This window comes from Canis lupus, chromosome 23 (genome assembly GCF_003254725.2).
Source record: "Canis lupus dingo isolate Sandy chromosome 23, ASM325472v2, whole genome shotgun sequence".
NCBI classification, from domain to species: domain Eukaryota; kingdom Metazoa; phylum Chordata; class Mammalia; order Carnivora; family Canidae; genus Canis; species Canis lupus.
The window spans coordinates 40,252,141-40,271,781 of record NC_064265.1 but is presented as its reverse complement, the minus strand read 5'-3'; the positions used below and the strand labels follow the sequence as shown (position 1 = coordinate 40,271,781).

Genomic DNA, 19,641 nt, shown 5'->3' with positions numbered 1-19,641 from the left:
AAAATATTTTTTGTAAATTGTCAATTTTTTCATGTATGATTTCATTTGTGCTCCCCTTCATGCTCATATACGTGACATATTATATCTTCTTTATTACTAGAACATAGCTGGTTGCATAAGAGAAGAACAGAAGAGAAATACCAAATCAGTCTCCTTGAAACACCATACAATAATAACAGTATTACTTAACAATTCAGATATCAAGTGGTTTGAAGTACAAGTGATATTCAATATCTTTTATAACCAGCCTGGTCAGAAAAAGGCAGGCCACTGAGTATTACCTGTTGAACATTACCTATAGATGGAAAATCCCCTTGGATCACCAACAACATTGAATAGGCAGTTGTTTTAATGCTATTTCAGGTGTAGGCTGTGAATCTAATTCAACAATAAAATTTATACATATTTTATTAGAATACAGTAATAATAATAGCTACTGTTCATTAAGTGCTTACCTTGTCACAGGGACTCTAAATATATTATTATCTTTAATGATATTACACCTGATTTGAGCCCAAGTGGAACGACTCTAGAATTCATATATATTTTTTTAATTTTTATTTATTTATGATAGTCACAGAGAGAGAGAGAGAGAGAGAGAGGCAGAGACATAGGCAGAGGGAGAAGCAGGCTCCATGCACCGGGAGCCCGACGTGGGATTCGATCCCGGGTCTCCAGAATCGCGCCCTGGGCCAAAGGCAGGCGCCAAACCGCTGCGCCACCCAGGGATCCCTAGAATTCATATTTTTAACAACTACCAGTTATCCTCCTTCTCTATAGACTGGGAGACCAACTTCATTAAATATCCTATCTTTCTTTCTATAAAATGGGGATAATAACATAAATCTCATAATATTATTGGAAACAAAGTACCAAATAGGGTCCCTGACACATAGTAGATCCTAGAAAAATGCCAGTTTACCTCTAGTCTCATAAATAAATATATTTAATGAAAACATAAATGAGTCATTTTCCATGCATGCTGGAGAAGTGAGCTTATTATGATTCATTTGCTTTAACAGGTTTATTATTATCTGGTTTTTATTTTGCTTTCTTTTTGTAAAGAGATACCAGGTCTTCACTATGACAATCAAATACCCAGAAGAGAAATACCAAAATATACCAATAACATTCGAAATAACTAAAAGAATACATGCCATCTATTAATACACACCACTCTAGTTAGTTTTATGATGACCCAGACATCATATTATTTGTTCCCCGTACATTATTCTCATTTAGTCTTGAAGACCAGTGATTCTCAGTAACTGATATTAATATTACAGATACAGAAACTGAGGCATAGGTGATTTGGGAAATTTACATATGAGCCCATCACTATGAAGTAGTGGAAAATCAATTCTGTTGACTCAAAAACCCATGATTTTAATAATCAAAGTTTTTGATCAAAGTTTTCTTACTACCTAGCAGCAAAATATTAAAATTTCAGTTAATTACCCTTATATTTTTATTACTCCATTTTAATACTATCTCAATATAGAAATTAGTTTGAAATATTTTTCATCTAAAAATGTACAATTATGTGTCTAATTGCATTTTGACATACATTCTAAAAATATAGGAAAATGTCTCATGACTTCATTTAATTTTTTACCTGATTTGGTGTTGTAGTATAACACAATGGAATATTAATTGCCAGAATCATACCCTTTTCTGTACTTTTAAAACTAGCATGCATTCCCGATATTGTAATACTTGTGGCTAAATTGGTTTCCAAGTTCCCACTAGCTGGTATGATTCACTTACTTTGCACATTACTAACATCAGTGGTTTGAATACAAATGGGTCATTTATTCCCTGACAATAATTTTTTACATGTGTTGTTGAACTCTAAGCATTTCTGCAAATTAACTGTAGAAGAAAACATAGCAGTTTGGGAGAAATGTCCAGAGAGCTATGTAGCTTTTAAAGACAGTAGTTATAAATTATTGTTTTCTTTTTTTTTTTACCTAGAATCTCTCAGCACTATCTCATATCTATCGCACAAATTGTTTTTCTGTCCTTGAAACCAGGTTCTTCCGTATCTCTCCATAAATTATATGATTGTAGCCACCCCTTCCCCTCTTTCCATGGTATAACAGTTTTCAGCTTCCATCTTTTAAAATTCTTAATTCCTATGATTTACTTTTATTCAGCTATTTCTCCTGGATCACGATGACTCCAAATGGCTTGATGACAATCAACACATTAGAAATCTCTCTTGCAACCATGATGAGTGTTTCTATAAAATATTCCTCATCCAGTAGGTGAAAGACTTGCCTGCCATGCCAGGGCAGGGTTTCTTTTCTTGGAAGAGGCATGTGTTCATCTATTCTGGGTCTGCATTTATAAACAATATGACCACACTCAGTTGTTTAACATTTAACAGTTTTAAAGATCCTCCATGTACATATTCACAGTGTGACAAATTATTTCTAGACCTAGATACTATATAACAATCAAATAAATAATACATATTTTTTTTTCATTTTACCTTTCCAACAAGTCTGGCAAGAAGGCAGGGAAGTTATTAATAGTTATACTGAACACATGAGAAACTTGAGGCTCAAAGATGTTAGATAAATTTTCTCAAGGTTTCATAATTAGTAAATGTTAGATGTCATATAGACAGATCTTCTGAATCAGGAGCAAGCCGCTAGCCTATCTTTACTTCTATTATCTTATGCATTGAGAGACACTACAGCTAAGAATTAAAAAGTTCCTGAGGTCAAACAGCTTAGATTCTATCTCTGATCCTGCTGGATTTCTCTAGTTGTGTTAATTTGGGCACTTAACTGCTTTGTGACTCAATTTATTGTAAATTTGACATGACAGTTTTGGCCATATAAATTAGGAATAATAAATCTTGACTCACTTAGTTTAGGATGTTCACTTTCTAGATAAAATTGTGTACCATACAACAGTGAAGGAACACATGAATTACTTTAGATTCGGTAAGTCCCAAGAAAAAATGAATGCCTTACACAAGTATGGACTAACCATGTTCCAACATGGTTAGGAGAGAAGGTATCAGGGGACCAGAAAGCAACAACAACAACAGAACAAAAAAAAAAAAAAAAAAAAAAATCTTAAAGAAGAAGGAAGAAACTCAGATAGTATTGAATATCTTAGGTAACTCCACAAAGCGAACTCCTACCCAACACATGTCCTGAAAAAATTGAGAAATAAGACAAGGGAGTGGCAGTAGAGACCAAAAGATCATCTTTATGAGTGACAAACAAACAAGCAAATAAACATGGAGTCATAGCGGAATGTAAAGCAAAAATAGATCTGTTAACTGAATCCAGACTTAGGCTGATTTAAAAACCTAGACACAGATATGCTCCCATACTCCTCCAATAATGAGGGGAATGTACAGAGAATCTGCCTCTAAAGAAGCATCAAGAAAAGGCTTGCTTCCTGCAGTCTGTTGGGTCCCAGGAGGGAGAAAGGGCAGGGATGAGTCAAACATGCCAGTTTACTCCTTCCAAAATATTGGTGGAAAAATAAGATCACTATATAAGCCCCGTAATAGAGAAGCAGACAATAAATAATAGAAACATCTGAGGTACGGAAGAAAGGTTTCCCAATAAAAATTTAAAAAATGCAAACCCCACAATAACAAAAGGCAACGTTTGAGCAATAAATAAGTAAATGCAACAGAGAAAACTAATCACAAAAAATTCTTAACTATTAGAATGTGCTGCATTCCTATTTCAGACATTTTAGATGTTCAAAGTAAAATATTCATTTTAAATTCTGATGATAGCACTGTACAAAACGTTTTCCTTCAAAGTAGGAAAATCAGAGAAATTTAGTTTTTGCCTGTCATAAAACTAATACATGAAAAAAATGGGAATAGTATTCCAAGAAGCATGATTCCAATTTCTCAGCAGGAAATAACACACATTTCAGCAAAACAGAATTCTCACATTAACTTAAATATCAAACTATCATCCAAATTACTTGTAAAGCAGAATACAAAACTAAAGAGCACCTGATAATCCAAATGGAAAATAATGATAGCCCGATGTCTTTTCCATTATAAGAATATATTCAAGTGCAGTTTCCAAAAAAAGATAAAATCGTGATCTCATGCAAATGTAAAATGTAAATGTAGTCATGTCAAAGATTTTATTCTGCTAATTAATTAGGCCACTAGTAAGATGCTTAAAATGGTTCAGAGGGCAGCCCGGGTGGCTCAGCGGTTTAGTGCCGCCTTCGGCCCAGGGCCTGATCCTGGGGGCCTGGGACCGAGTCCCACATTGGGCTCCCTGTGTGGAGCCTGCTTCACCCTTTGCCTGTGTCTCTGCCCCTCTCTCTCAATTTCTCTCTCTCTCTCTCTCTCTCTGTCTCTCATGAATAAGTAAATAAAATCTTTTTTAAAAAATGGTTCAAAGATCATTTGACAAGCTAGGTGTATAAGGACAATTCATCCAAAAAAAGGATATAATTGCTAGATTGGATTATTTTTAAGATGGTTAATATCTAAGAGAGCCATAAACCATAATCTTTGGTGTTTAATCTGTTGCATGGCACAGAAATTATTTGCATCTTTACTACACAAAAACTTACAATTTGACTTCCGCCCTGCCCTTTATGGATATGAAAATTGTCCACTAAATAAAAAGTCAAGTCCATGCTACAGTAAAACAACACCCAGGAACCTCTTTCGCCTGTTTCCAAATTTCAAATAAATATTCTAATAGATATATGTAAACACTTGCTACTTGCTATTAGAACTAAATTTTTCTCTTGGTCACTCACAGCTATCTATGCCACCAGTTCAGTACTGAAAACACACGGAAAATTATTCCTCTTTGGCCACTCACTTTTTTAATTATGCCATTGTTTCAGTCATATTCTATGATGTCACTTATTGAATTGCAGTTGTTTCTTGTTTGTTTGTTTGTTTTTACATTTCCTCTCCAGATTACCTGACTTGACTGGTTTGGATTGGATTACATTTTTTTCTAATTTATTAGCTACATAAAAAGAAACATCTAATTCAAAATAAAACTGAAAAGATAAAACCAAGCAAACAAAATTTCAAAATGCATGAATTCTTTCCTAGGACTTCGGTATCCTAGCCCATAGACTTTCCACGGGCCACAGTCAATATCATTGCCATTGGCTGCAAAATAAGAATCCAATGAACAGTGGACGGGGGATAGCCACAGGCAGGTCCTAGCCGACTCTTTGGAGAGTCTACTCTAGGGTAACATCCAAGCCAGCCATAGTCTGAGTTTCTTCTACCTGCTTAAAATCTCTTTATTCTTTATTCTTCTCACATTTCCCCAAACATGTCTTATTTCTTTTTTTTTTTTTTTTTTTTATTTATGATAGATATGATAGAGAGAGAGAGAGAGGCAGAGACATAGGCAGAGGGAGAAGCAGGCTCCATGCACCGGGAGCCCGACGTGGGATTCGATCCCGGGTCTCCAGGATCGCGCCCTGGGCCAAAGGCAGGCGCCAAACCACTGCGCCACCCAGGGATCCCTTATTTCTTTTTCTTAACTGTGCTGATGCAGTTCCTGTGTCATTTTCTCACTTCTCTTATCTACTCTCTAATCATAACTATCAAATGTCCTCTCCATTACGGAGATGGTCCCGTTCTTCTGGTCATTTCTCCTTTAATACTCCCATAACCTTTAACATACCTCTGTTAAACACACACACAAACACAATTATTTAATTTTTTTATAATTAGTTGTTTACATATCTATCTTCCAATGCCTTTTGCACAAATATAGTTAATATAAAATGAATGAATCAATGACTGAGTATAGATGGAGTATTTAGTAGAAAAGACATTCGCAAATTAGCATAATTATAATTTATCATGCTTGACTTGTGGACCAGGTATAAGTTAAGGGATTTATAAAAATTTTTGTCTTATGAGGTCTAATCCCTTTTATTGTTCAAGATTCTGTTCAGAGGTGACTTTTTTCAGGATCATGTATTATCTGCCAAGGGAGTATGTCTAGACGTTATTGGGATGATAGGGTTGGTAGAGAAGTGCATGATGCTAGAAGAGTGGTGAGAAAACAGAAGCTGGAATAAAGAATGTAGTGTTTTGTTTAGTGGAAGCACTAACAGAAATTGTCAATTAGGCACATTGATTATTTATATTCAGAATAGCTTAAAGCAATTCCAAACAGAAATGCTTTCTCAAAGTCTCATAGTTCCTATGATAAATTTTCCTGTACTAGATGCTACATTCCATGCAGGAGCCATCCATCTACATCAATGAATCACCATGATAAAAGGATAATGTCTATGTGTAATCCTTCCCCATCCCTGCAAAGAAAAAAAATATTCTGCATGTCTATTTGGCAAAGGTTGATGAATGTTTACATGGCCCATAAACTAATGTGATTGTCAGATAGCTTTCTGCAGACTACAATCCTAAGAATTTCCAAGACAATGTTTTCCCATCAAATGTTATGCAAATTGTAATGAATTATGATAATTAATTTCAAATGCAGATTTTTTGCTGAGGAAAAACTTTCATTCAAACAAATGTGTTTTCCATGCCATTGGAATTACAAGTTCTAAGCATGTCTAGTAATTTATTAAAAGCTTTTTATTCAGGTTCAAGTGTTTGAACACCAGCTGGTTGTCAGAAAGATTTATCAAATTCTTTCTAGAAAAATCATAAAGTTTTAGGGCTGCTATTAATGTACAGTAAGTATTCATTATTATCTGAATAAGCAAACCTATGTCACTGAGAAATTGAAACACTGTGGGACCTAAAGCCTGTATATAAAATATTATATCCTTAATAGAATAATAAATCACATTCTTCTATGCAGCTATTTTAATGTCTACAGCTAGAACTTCAGGTGAGGAGAATTTTGTTTTATATTTCATTCAGGAAAAATGCCAGGGTCTTTAAATACTCAGGAATAGGGACAGCCTTATTTTTCATTTGCTTGGGATGATACTTTAATTTTTTTGTAGTTCTTACCGTATTTAGGCTGCTGTCATGTACTCCTTTATTAAACATAAAATCTAAAAAGTCATACTTAGATGAAAGTGGTAAAAATTAGGATGGAAGCAGAAGCCCAATAAAAGGTCCCCTAAACCTGATGACTTCAATTGATGAAAATGAATTTTATCATTTCTGTCTCTATCTGTGTAGATCAATCTACTCCAGGTTCCTAGAAGAAAATGTTCTTAGGTATAGTTCTTCTCTCATATACAAAAGAGTATTTTGTGAATATTTCCTGGCATGCCACTACTCTTACTAAGGTATGACACTGAGGCATATTTATTTGTTTGATATATAAAGACAGAAACATAACTTCCTTATGACAACTAATTTAAAACCAGTGAACACTAATTTGCTCTAGCTTCAGTTATTCTTTATACTTAAAAAAATAAAAAATTTAAAAATGCAAAGAAAATGACATCATGCAAATTCACATCTACTTAGAACTACAACAGCTTACTGACTTATTTTTATTTATTTATTTATTTTATTTTTTTATTTATTTTTTTTACGATAGGCACACAGTGAGAGAGAGAGGCAGAGACACAGGCAGAGGGAGAAGCAGGCTCCATGCACTGGGAGCCCGACGTGGGATTCGATCCCGGGTCCCCAGGATGACGCCCTGGGCCAAAGGCAGGCGCCAAACCGCTGCGCCACCCAGGGATCCCCAGCTTACTGACTTATTAAGTAAGTATGCACACCAAAGATTTTATTAAAGAGGTTTAAAAAAGTTTCATTGGAGGAAAAAAATGGTTAAGAATAACATGGAACGTACTATTCCTTAATGTAATTTTAATAATACTCTGTACATTTGCCTAAAGAAAAGCAATAACAATAGAGTAGAAGAGAAACAAAGATAATCTGCCAAGAGACTTTTGGGTAAAAGTTAAGAATGTAACACTGCAAAATAATTGTCTAAAATCTGAAGCATTCCTTTAGGCACGAGTATAAGTTTAAATAACCCAGGAGAAATAGTGTTTTAAATACATTGTAAAGCTTACAAATCAAAGTATAAATCATGAAGTTTTCCAGAGCTGCTGTTGAAGAGAATATTCATTGAGCACATTTGGGCTATAAAGATGAAGAAACAGGGAATTTACAGTCCAGAGGTGGAGGACTGATAAATATACAAAAATTATAGCACAAGTCAGAATGACAGTTGCCATAACAGAGTTCAGAATAGATTGCTATGGAACACGAAGGAGGGAGAGATTATATTCTCTGTAAGGAATGCAGAGTTTTCCCAGAAATGACTATGTTTATGCTGGACTTTGAAGAATGGGTTAAATTAAAGCAGTTGGAAAGGTTGGCAATTTCTTGAACATGAATAAGAGCAAAGGCACACACAATGGAGTCAAGGTCTCATATTTAGAAAAGAGCAAGAAGAATTTTTGTTTGGATAAAATTCAGGCTCTATGCAGGGGGTGGTTGGCAAGTAGGCTGAAATGGGATACTAGAGTTATGTTCTGAAGATCCTAAGATCCCATGCTGAGTTGTTTGCATTTAATTCAGTAGGCTTTAACAGCCTTTACATGGGGAAATAGCATGCCTCAAACTCTAAAAGACAGTAGAAACTAAAAATTAATTATCTTGATGCACCAATACTCCTTCTAGTATTAAACGGAAGATCATTTTATAAGAGAAGTATCTAACTAAGCAGCATATTAATGGTGTGTCACAAATGAACTGTTGAGAATTACTTTTATTAGAAACATACATTATATACACTCGGCCATAAAAAAAAGGATGAATTTTTGCCATTGGCCAGGATATAGATGGAGCTAGAGGGGATTATGCTAAGCAAAATAAGTCAGAGAAAGACAAATAACATATGGATTTCTCTCACATGTGGAATTTAAGAAACAAATGAGGAGCAGCAAACAAACAAGCAAAACAAAGAGAGAGAAACCAAGAAACCAAGAAACAGACTCTTAACTATAAACTGATGGTTACTGGAGGGGATGTGGGGAGGAGGGGAATGGATGGAATCCGTGATGGGGATTAAGTAGTCTCAAGCATCACAAAGGGTGTTGTATGGAAGTGCTGAATCACTATACTGCAGACCTGAAACTAATATGTTAACTAACTGGCATTTAAATAAAGGCTTAAATAAAACATAGTTTAATGCATTTTCCTGGGCATTCTAACCAGGGGTGGAAGGGTTTGTTTTTGAACTATGTAACAGTAATTGTTGCAGTTTCTGAATATTTGCAATTTCTGAATCTTAGTTATTACTTCAGTGAGGACAGCTTTTATTTTAGGAAAAAATAAGAGAAAAGTTAATAATAATAATAAGAAGAAGTAGTAGTAGTAATAGTAGTAGTAGTAGTAGTAGTAGGGATGGTAATCTTTAAGTTATTGAATATTCTATGGCAAAAGATATGACTGACAAATAATACATTCACTAATATCAAAATATTCATTTTGGAAAACAGAGGTTTTAAAGAATATTTTTATTAACTATGCCTCCCCAGTCACAATGTTAAATTAAAGACACAGACTTCAAAATATCATGAGCAGACAAAACCTTTTTCCCCACGTAAGCAAAACTAAATCTAGCTCATTTAATGAACTTTAGTGAAACATAACTTAGGTTATTTCTTTTAAATGCCTCTGAAAATCATAAAAGAAACTTCATCTTCCTGAAAATGGTATGAGATGATCACTTGTAGCCGATCCCCTGTCCTCTGGAAACCTCCACTATGACAATCAGTAATTGTGAAGGTTAACAGCTCCTGTTCATTGTATAAGGCGTCCTGTAACTTCATGCCCCTGAGATTCAGATCAGTCTTAAATATGAAAGTTGCCAGTTCATGAACTCTTCTTTATATACACAATAAGCTCTTACTAAATACTGTTTATTGATTTGGTGGCTTTAATTTTGTTATTTCTGGATTTTTGATAATAATAAGCTTTCAGTTAGAACACAAAGAACCAAGTACAGTATAAAAGCAGAACACTGAGTTTGTCTCTTCCAGATTAAAACTATTTAGATCAATTAGCTGATGTCCGTTAAATACGATGTAACTATGCATATACTGTTAAATATATAGAAAAAAATCACATAGGCATTTTATTGATGTTTTCAGATATTAGCAAAAGATTGAATAATGAACTAAACAGTTTAAATTTTATATATATGGATGTATATAAATATGGAAAGAGACATGCATATATAGAGAGAATTTTGAATTTTTATGTCAGGACTAAATATACTGTTGGTTCTTCAAAATGCATCAACACACAAATTTGCATATCATAATGTAATATGTATTGAATAGTTCTATAAACCACTGAATAATATAAGAACTGCTAGTGAATAATTAATATTTTCTACCAAGATATCATCACATGATTTCACAGTAAATTACTTATGAAGGTTGTGTATTCTGGTCCTGAATTAAAATATCTCACAATTTCCAAGTTCCTAAGCTCTTTCTCAAAAACACTTTGTTGACTGCTTCTCTACAGTAGACCCTACAGTGATGCTTTATTATAGAACTCTGCCTTTGATAACGACAGTCACAGTGTAATCCTTCCATTTACGTGTTGACCTCCTCTTTCAGCAGCCTACAGCTATAGTACTTACTTTAATATATTATATCTCTGGTGCCCAGAATTCATTAACATTTAATAAATAATTATTGAATTAAAATATTTTTTCCAGAAAGCCAATAATTTAATAAAGGAAAAATGTTAATCATTTGGATATCTATATACTGCCAACACCTAATAATTTATAATGATACATTATTGATACAAGTAATCCTTGTGTTTAGATAGTAAGGAATTTTTATGTAGAATCAGGAAAACTTGAAGAAGAAAAGATTTACATTTAGCTTGGTATTTGAAAACAACATTGAAAATGCAAAACAAACTTTATTTTCATTTGTTCTACAATTTTTACTGAATTCATATTATGTACAATACTATGTTAGCTCTGACGGGAGATACAAAGATAAATAAGATATGGTTTCTCCTTGGAGAAATGAGTAATGCAGGACAGGTAGGAAAGAGATACTATAATTTAAGGCAGAGAATGACAATCGGCATTAGAGATTTGCTGCAGCAGTGTTTCTCAAACTTCTTTTTACCTCAACCACAGTAATAAATTCATTTTACACTAGGTGTGTATGTGTATCTGAAACAAATGTGTCATAGAACAGTATTTTACTTTTATCCTATGCAATGCCCTCTAATATTTTCAACTCTATCATATTTCTTTTTAATATGGGGTGCTGATTCATTAAACTTTTTAACAATACATAGTTAAAAATAATAATACATAGTTCAAAAACACTGAATTACTTGGAGAATCAGCTCCTTCAATGAAATCTTTATGCTAAATGTCGAATTAAAAACAGTATAATATTTATACATGTAACTTTAGGGAAAAACAATTATTCTATGCAGAAATGACCACACAAATAAAAGGCTGAGAAAAACGTAAGGAATAAATTAAGTGAGCAAGCTCAGTTTGGCTCCTGTGGTAGGCAGCAGAATTCTAAGATGGCTCCTATGATTCCTATATTCTGATATATATACTGTGTGCAGTAGTGCAATATACTCCTCTTGAGTGTGGCAGAGTCTGTAAATGTGAAGGTATATCATTCCCACAACTATATTACTTTCTTTGGCAAAAAAAGAAGAAAATTTGCAGATGTGATGAAGTCCTCCAAGTCAACTGAGTCAATCAAAAGATTACCCTGGGTGCATCTGACCTAAACAGATATCATCTTCAAAGGGAGATTCAAACTCAGAGAGGCACTTTACCGCAGCTCTGAGCTCAGCCCTGATGAATTCTACCGCTATGAGGCAATTAATTCTTCAAACGCCACATGAACTTGGAAGAGGACCCTGAGCCAGCCCAGCCGGCACATCAAGATTATTAGACTCTGAAGAGAGAACCCAGTAGAACCACCAGATTTCTGACCTACTGAAGGGTGAGGTAATAAATAAATGTTGTCTTAAATCACTAAGTTTGTGGTAGTTTCCTACCCAATAATAGAAAACATCTGGAGCTATAGGTACACAAAGAAGAGTAGTGAAAGAAATTATTGGTGAGACAATTGAAATTCCTACCATATCGTGCCATGAGAGCTGGCTAAGAGGCTTCTTCTTTGGGAAATACGAATATTGGGAAAATATTTGGGAAAAGGAAATTGCTTAGAAATGAAGATAAGCATTGGAAGAGATATCCCCACCATTGTGCTATTCTCCTTTTAAAGGGATTTTGTTTCAATAGTCAAGTGGTTCATTTATGAAATAGACAGATTATAAGTATTGGTATTGGTTTAGGAATAGCAGTAGGTAACCATATAGGTGTGGATGTCACTGGTAAAAATATGAAAATAAGTATATATGTCACCACATTACTGTCTAGCCTTGAGAATCCATGCTGATTATCCTGGGGATTGATTGTAATTAAATAGAACAAGAGATGTTCTCTTCTTTTCCACAAAGTACTGAATAACATATATCACTATTGAAACCAAAGCAAGTTATACTCCTGATTAGACTAAAAATGACACCCTCTTCACAGCAGCACCCCACATAGCATCAGAGAATGGAGGATTTATCCCACATCCTATCATACAATCTGCAAGTAGTAGAAACATTATTTCCCCAGTATAGAAACAAAGCCATTCATGTACTAATGGAAAATTTTTACAATTTTAATTTAAAAAAGATATAACTTAATTTTAAAAATAATTTTAATTTTAAAATCTGCTTTTTATACTGAAATAATAAAGGAGAACATATAGATTACACTATATTGGGATAAATATGTTAACACCACCATTTCTAATGATTCTTAGGTCATTACTAATCTTTTACTAATCTAGATTTTGATTATTTAAAAATTAGAATACTGACCAGATGCATCATATTTCTGCCATTTTGAAGGTAAAAAAAAATGTGTCATAGAAGTTTCTTTCATTAATATTTTGCTTCTTTTCTTCATATAAGGGTATGGCATTATAATGTTCACCTTTTAACATCATATATCTTTTTTATCATAAGAATATGATATTTTAATTATTACTAATTGATTGAATTGGACAGTCTTGAGGTATAGAAGCCCTCTCACTCTTAGAGAAAGCCAGGTGAGGACTCAAATAGAACAATAACTTTCATCCATGAACAGTCTGGTCCATTTATGACTGAATGCCATTTATATCTCATCATTTTATTTGCGTCTTTTGATGTGAAATGCTTTGGAAGCCTTGCTTACAGACTATTTTGCCTTTAGAAATACAATTATGGCTTCTACATCCCTCAGTGAACAGCTTAGAGCAGGTGACATTTTCAGAGCTCTGTCAATCATGAAAGTAGTACAACAACTATCTGACTCACACATTTGACTGTATGTACTGAGCCAAAATGTTTCCTAAAATGCACAGAGAATGATTTTAAGAGCAAGTGCCTCTGACATGTCACATGTCATTCTTTTAACATCTGTCGATTTGTTGATGATGATCCCCACTAGCATTAAATATTACTATTTTAAAGTAGATACCTTACCTCTGAACTAATTAAAAACAAATCATAAGCCTTTATTTCATAACATGAAATGGTATAAAGCCAGTATTAAATTCAATATTTAAATGCAATCATATGATGTCCTTCACAAGCACCATGAACTGCAGTGTGACATTGAGTAGTTAAAATGTAAACACACACATTCCCCCCAGCAACTACCTTTCCAGATTTTCTTACAATTAGGAATAGAATCATATCTGATATAAGGAAATGTATCTTAGATTTTTTCTATTCTCTCTGAAGTCTGAAAGAGACTCTGTAGTTTTATACTGGTCTCTCCTCAATATGACAATACTATCTTATTAGCCAGAAAAAGAAAGCAAAAGTATCAACCAAATGACAGTTCCTATTTTATGGCATAAGCATTTTTATGTCTTCTAAATAGATTTTACCAATGACTTTAGTATTTCTTTCAAATAATCTTATAAATTTGCTGATTTATAACAACCAAACCAAATCCCCCTTACTCTTTGAAGCTTCACAGGGCCACTTCTTCCTTGTTAACAAGACAACTTCTGAAATGGGCTAAGAAGGGGGGCTTCAAAGCACACTGGATAGTGCACTTGTATTTTTCCTTTTTGTAACAATGCTTAGGAAATGGCTTAGTACTTTTTAAAATATGAATAATGTGGTCATAAGAGTGGCACCAATTCCTATTGTTTATAATCATGCTTAAGTCACAGTCAATTTTAAATGAATAAAAGAAATAATGTAATATAAGATTAAAATTGTAGGAGGCATCAAAAATGTGAGAGAAAGCTGGAAGTAATTCATGTAATTTTACAAATTCAATATAATTATAAAGTCGGTGGTGTTATCCTTTAGTATGTTGAGCATATCAGCTCCATAATGTCTCTATTGTTTCTACCAACATATTTTATCTACTTTACCAATAGCAACCTCAGTCAGTGCTAAAAGCATCTAATTTAAATTTTATCTTTAGCATCAAAAACTTACTTAAATCCCTCTAATCCATGCCAGAGCAATTGACACCTACTTTCAGTAGGAAATTCTATAGAAGGCTTTTCTCATTCTAGATAGAAATTCTGTAGCCATCTTTGTTCCTGACTGCATTTTTATGCATTCAATCTGCTGCTAAGTCTTGTTGACTGTTGTGGTTGTTGTAGTTTTTTTAATTCCATATTTTTATATTATTTCTGCTGTTAACACCCTAGGTCAAGCTGTTGTCCTTTTAATGTCTGGGTCACTACAACAGACCCCTAGTAATATCAGTTAGTGGGCCTCCTTGTTTAGTTTCATTACTAAGCTCCTAAAACAGGGATCCCTGGGTGACGCAGCGGTTTAGCGCCTGCCTTTGGCTCAGGGTGCGATCCTGGAGACCTGGGATCGAATCCCACGTTGGGCTCCTGGTGCGTGGAGCCTGCTTCTCCCTCTGCCTATTTCTCTGCCTCTCTCTCTCTCTCTCTCTCTCTGTGATTATCATAAATAAATAAATAAATAAATAAATAAATAAATAAAAGTTAAAAAAAAATAAGCTCCTAAAATACCGCTTGTGTCAACAACTAAGAACCAATGTACAAAAAAAAAACAAAAAACAAAAACGTTGCCTATAATGGAATATAGGAATATAAACCTATGGGTACACTGAATAATTAGATTATTTTGGGTAACAATTAAATAATTATTACCGAAAAATTAAATAATCAAGTTTTGGCTGATAACACAAAGGCTCCAATTATCAAATCAAACTCAAAAGAGCAGAGATATTTCTTAGTATCAAACTTTGCAAACAATTCAAGTGACAGTGATTAGAAAACATAGGCCGAAGCTCAGAGAAATCTGAAAGTGTCCACATAGCTCCCCAGATCCTCTCTCACCACATTAGAGTTGACTTTGGTCTACATATAACATACAAAGTTCAAAATGATGTATTTAGGACATCCAAGAACTATACAAAAGATATGACATTCATAGCAACTCATGACCCATAAATCTATAAATTTTAGATTTATTTTCCATGAACAAGCTACAGAGCCCAGGAATTCCTGTTAAGCGTAATTCATATATCAAAACTCTTCATTACTGTGGTGTCTGGGTGGCTCAGTTGGTTAAGAGTCTGGCTTCAGCTCAGGTCATGATTCCAGGGCCCTGAAATCCCTGCTCTGCAGGGACCCTGTTTCTCCCTCTCCTTCTGCCTGCTGCTCCCACTACTTGTACTCTCTCTCTGTGTATCAAATAAAAAACTAAAATCTTAAAAAAAACAAAACAAAAACAAAACTATTATCTTTCTAATATCACACATCTTCAGAGGTTTAATATGGTCATTTCTTTCCTATACTCCCCACGGCCATTAAGCCTCTAGAAAATAGAGAGGATTATAGACAATCACTAGCCCTTTTGCTTTCAATGCAAAGAGTTTATCCTCATATTTTAACATGGCCTTTTTTCTTTCTTTCCTTTTTTGTTTTAATGAATGAATGGATTGATTATTTTTTGAAAGAGAGAGCAAGTAGAGGGAGAACAAAGAAGGACAGAGAGAGAGAATCTCAAGCAGGCTCCATGCTCATAGCAGACCAGAGTAGGGCTCATTTTCAGGATCCAAGATCATGACCCAAGCCGAAATCAAGTACGATGCTCAACTGACTGAGCCATCTAGGTGTCCCATGGTCTTTTTGTCTTGACCATAAACCTCCATTAATTATAAAATAATTTTATTCAGAGACTAACTAAAATCATTTATTCAAGTGTAGAAAAATGAGTAAGACACAATCTCTTATGAGCATATCAAGAAATTCTCACACTCTTAGGAAAAGATTAATTGTTCCATGACCACAATAACAAGTAGTTACCAGAACTGGTTTAAACTGTTTAATCAATAAATGACACTTTTATTCTGTTTCTTCTTTAGATTTGCTGTCAGTTGAGAAATAATAAACAATAGTTTGAGCACTGTTACTGCTGAATACTTGATTCTGAATTATTTGATCACTTTAGGACATGTAACCAAATTAAATGTTTTCATAAAGTCACTGGATTAGTTCCCTGCAGCGCTGTAACACATGACCACAAATGCAGTGGTTTAAAACAACAGAAATGTAGTATCTCACAGTTCTGGAGTCCAGAAGTCCAAAATTAAGATGTCAGAAAGAACAAATTGGCAATTGGTCTAACTTCGACTTGGGTCCCCTACAAAATCTTCAAAAGGGTGTACATGTCAATTTGTGAAAAAGGGATCACTTTCTTTAGCCCACAGTTTGGGATCAATAATTGATGGGCTGCTAATGATATGACCCTTCTTAGCCCTTGCCTGATCGAGTAGGCTGAGGATCATTCATAAGCATACACCTTTTACCTTTTCTTATTTATCATGGATTTGTCAATATCCAAAAGTCACATCCTCCTTCTGGAAGAAATTCTGGTTCCTTTTATAACCCCATACTGTAGTCAACACTTTTGCACTTATTTTGATGAAAGACAAGATTTTTGTCTTAAAATAACAATGGCCATTATGCCATTTTGGGATATTTTTGACATGTGAAAACCAACAAACTAACACATTAAAGAGGGAGTCCTAGGAAAATGAGGCAATAAATAGCAAAACAGTCAGCTTTTTTAAACGAAATCAAAAGAGAACTCAACTCTAAAATAGTTTCTCTCAAATATTCTATTTTTAATCTTCTGAAACCCACCCTCCTGACATTGCTTTCTGTCTCAGCTTTATCAACTCAAGCGATCTATATTCCTTATTTTGTTTATGCTTCTTTGTCTGGCCTCCAAATGGACTTGTCCTTTCTTTAGGGTCTCTCCAAGAAAATAGCAATCATTTATTAAATTGTGATGCCATAAGACAAATCTTAAGAGGCTGATCTTAAACCCTGCCTATATCTGAGTGAAGTATTTCAATTAAGGAGCTCTTCTAACTTCAGAAAGATAGATAGAAAATTATGGAAGAATTTAAGATTTTATTACATGAATAATGTCCTGGACTATGAGACCTTAACCAGTTAGATCACTTAATAGACCTTCAAATAAGAGGGAGAGAGGAAGGGAAACAGGAAAAAGAGAGAGAGAGAGAGAGAGAGAGAACTTAAAGGAACTGTTTTAAATTATCATGTAGGGTAAAAGATTATAAACAGCCTTGCTAGTTATAATTTTGAAAATCCACTGAGATGGAAAAAGAAAGAAAACATACTACTAAGTCCACTTCAAAACTTTTCATTGAAGGACATATTCCACAACGATTGAAAACTGTAAAGATTAAGATGAGAAATTGACTACAGGAAACTCTCAAAGAGCATTCTGGTATATTCTGGCATAGATTTAACAGCTGAGGCAAAGGGAGTTTTGGACTCTGCTTTCAGAAACAGGGAACTGAAAAAGTAAAATCTAACATAAAATCGCCAATTAAAAAAAAACAAACAGTGACATGTAGCTGAACATTTTTAAAAAAGTCTTCGTAAACAAGCTAGAAATCAAAACAAACTTATGGCATACTAGATAAAACAACTGGTCTCTGAAATAAAAACAAGAACAAAGAGCCTGCTGTTTTTTAAGAGTTGAGAGCCTATGGATAAGGACCTCTGTAGATACTGCAAACAAAGGTCCGTTGGAAGAAGCAAATCCCATGTTGCATAAGAAACAAAAAGGCAACTATAAAGAATCTGCCCAATTATTCTCTGAGGGCAACATGAGCACTAAAAATTTCCCTTTTAACTTCAGAAAGAGAAGTTCCAAGAGAAGTTTATTCGTATTTGTAAATATAAGTAGACAAAAAGTCAACTTTCTTATTGACAAAGTCCTACTGTCTTAGATCATCAGATCTTTGGACTAAATCTTAAAAGCATGTTAATAGAAAGGAGGGAAGCAAATTAACCAGTACTAAGAATAAGAGAAAAAAAAATGGAGAATTTTCTTAAAAAAAAATGTCTGTGACAAAATATGAAAGAATATAGTAAATGATAAACTTGAAAGTGGATAATAAGCTGTAGACGACTTGCTGGGGAAATGCACTGTTTGCCTTGGTTTGCTAGAACCACTCCAGTATATAGGATTTCCAACATTCCTAAACCTTTCCTGAACCCTACCTATACCCTATACCTTACTGGTGTCCATTACCAAAAGATACCTCTTTCATCTTGTGATATAAGCCCTAAAATATGACAGGTAGAATCTACTTTTCAACGAACAATTGAAGGACAAAAACAGAATGGAATTAAACTAATTAATAATAGAGCATAAAATCAGTCATTGACAAAAATATAAAAAAAGAAAAGAAAAAAAAGAAAACAAGAAAAGCCCCTTACGTTGAAAGAAAATTAAAAACAATGATTAAAATCTAGGTATTTATTATTTTTAGATAATTCTTGATAGTCTCTCCTGAAGCTTTGGCTGAAGAAATATGAGAAAGGAAGGGGTGAGATTAAAAAGAAGTTTCTATATTCCCCAAAAAACTGACTGTTCTTTAGCCATGACAATAATTAGCCACTAAAACTAGTCACCTGCTGAATCAATAAATTATGGTTTCATAGTTATAAAACTACCAAAATCCAGTGTGAATTTCTATATGACCAATAATAATTTGAACAAGCCTTTAGAAGCCAATCAATCAGGGCAGCCCCAGTGGCTCAGCAGTTTAGTGCCGCCTTCAGCCCAGGGCCTGATCCTAGAGACTAGGATCGATTCCCATGTTGGGCTCTCTACATGGAGCCTGCTTTTCCCTCTGCCTGTGTCTCTGCCTCTTTCTCTGTGTGTCTCTCATGAATAAATAAATAAAATCTTTTAAAAAAAGCCAATCAGAAATATAGCACCTAATTTTATTTATTTTTTAATTGGCCAATCAGGAATGGGTTAATTTTAATGAACTGGCTCTTCCTGTCAACCTCAGGAACTGTCTCCCCTTAGTAAGTGTGCTTCTAGGGCCGCTATGAAGTCACTCCTGCCTCTGAAAATCTGCCAATCTCAGACCATGAATAGCTTTAAAGCCACTGGGTTTCTCTCTCTCTCTCTCTCTCTCTTTTTGTTTTTTTACACTTGTTTTTATTTAAGTTCAATTTGCTAACATCTAGTATAAAACCTAGTGCTCATCCCATCAAGTGCCCTCCTCAGTGCCTGTCACCCATTTACCCCATCCCCCCACTCACCTT

The 19,641-nt window shown here is 34.2% G+C and overlaps 1 long non-coding RNA gene across 1 annotated transcript in view; it reads left to right on the top strand.

Annotated features, from left to right (window-relative positions):
- The window catches only part of LOC125753419 (uncharacterized), a 91,204-nt gene that overhangs the window by 18,269 nt on the left and 53,294 nt on the right, over positions 1–19,641 (top strand). The window contains exon 2 of the long non-coding RNA XR_007405207.1: positions 7,512–7,681. This is a non-coding gene — a long non-coding RNA (uncharacterized LOC125753419). The remainder of the gene's footprint in view (positions 1–7,511; positions 7,682–19,641) is intronic.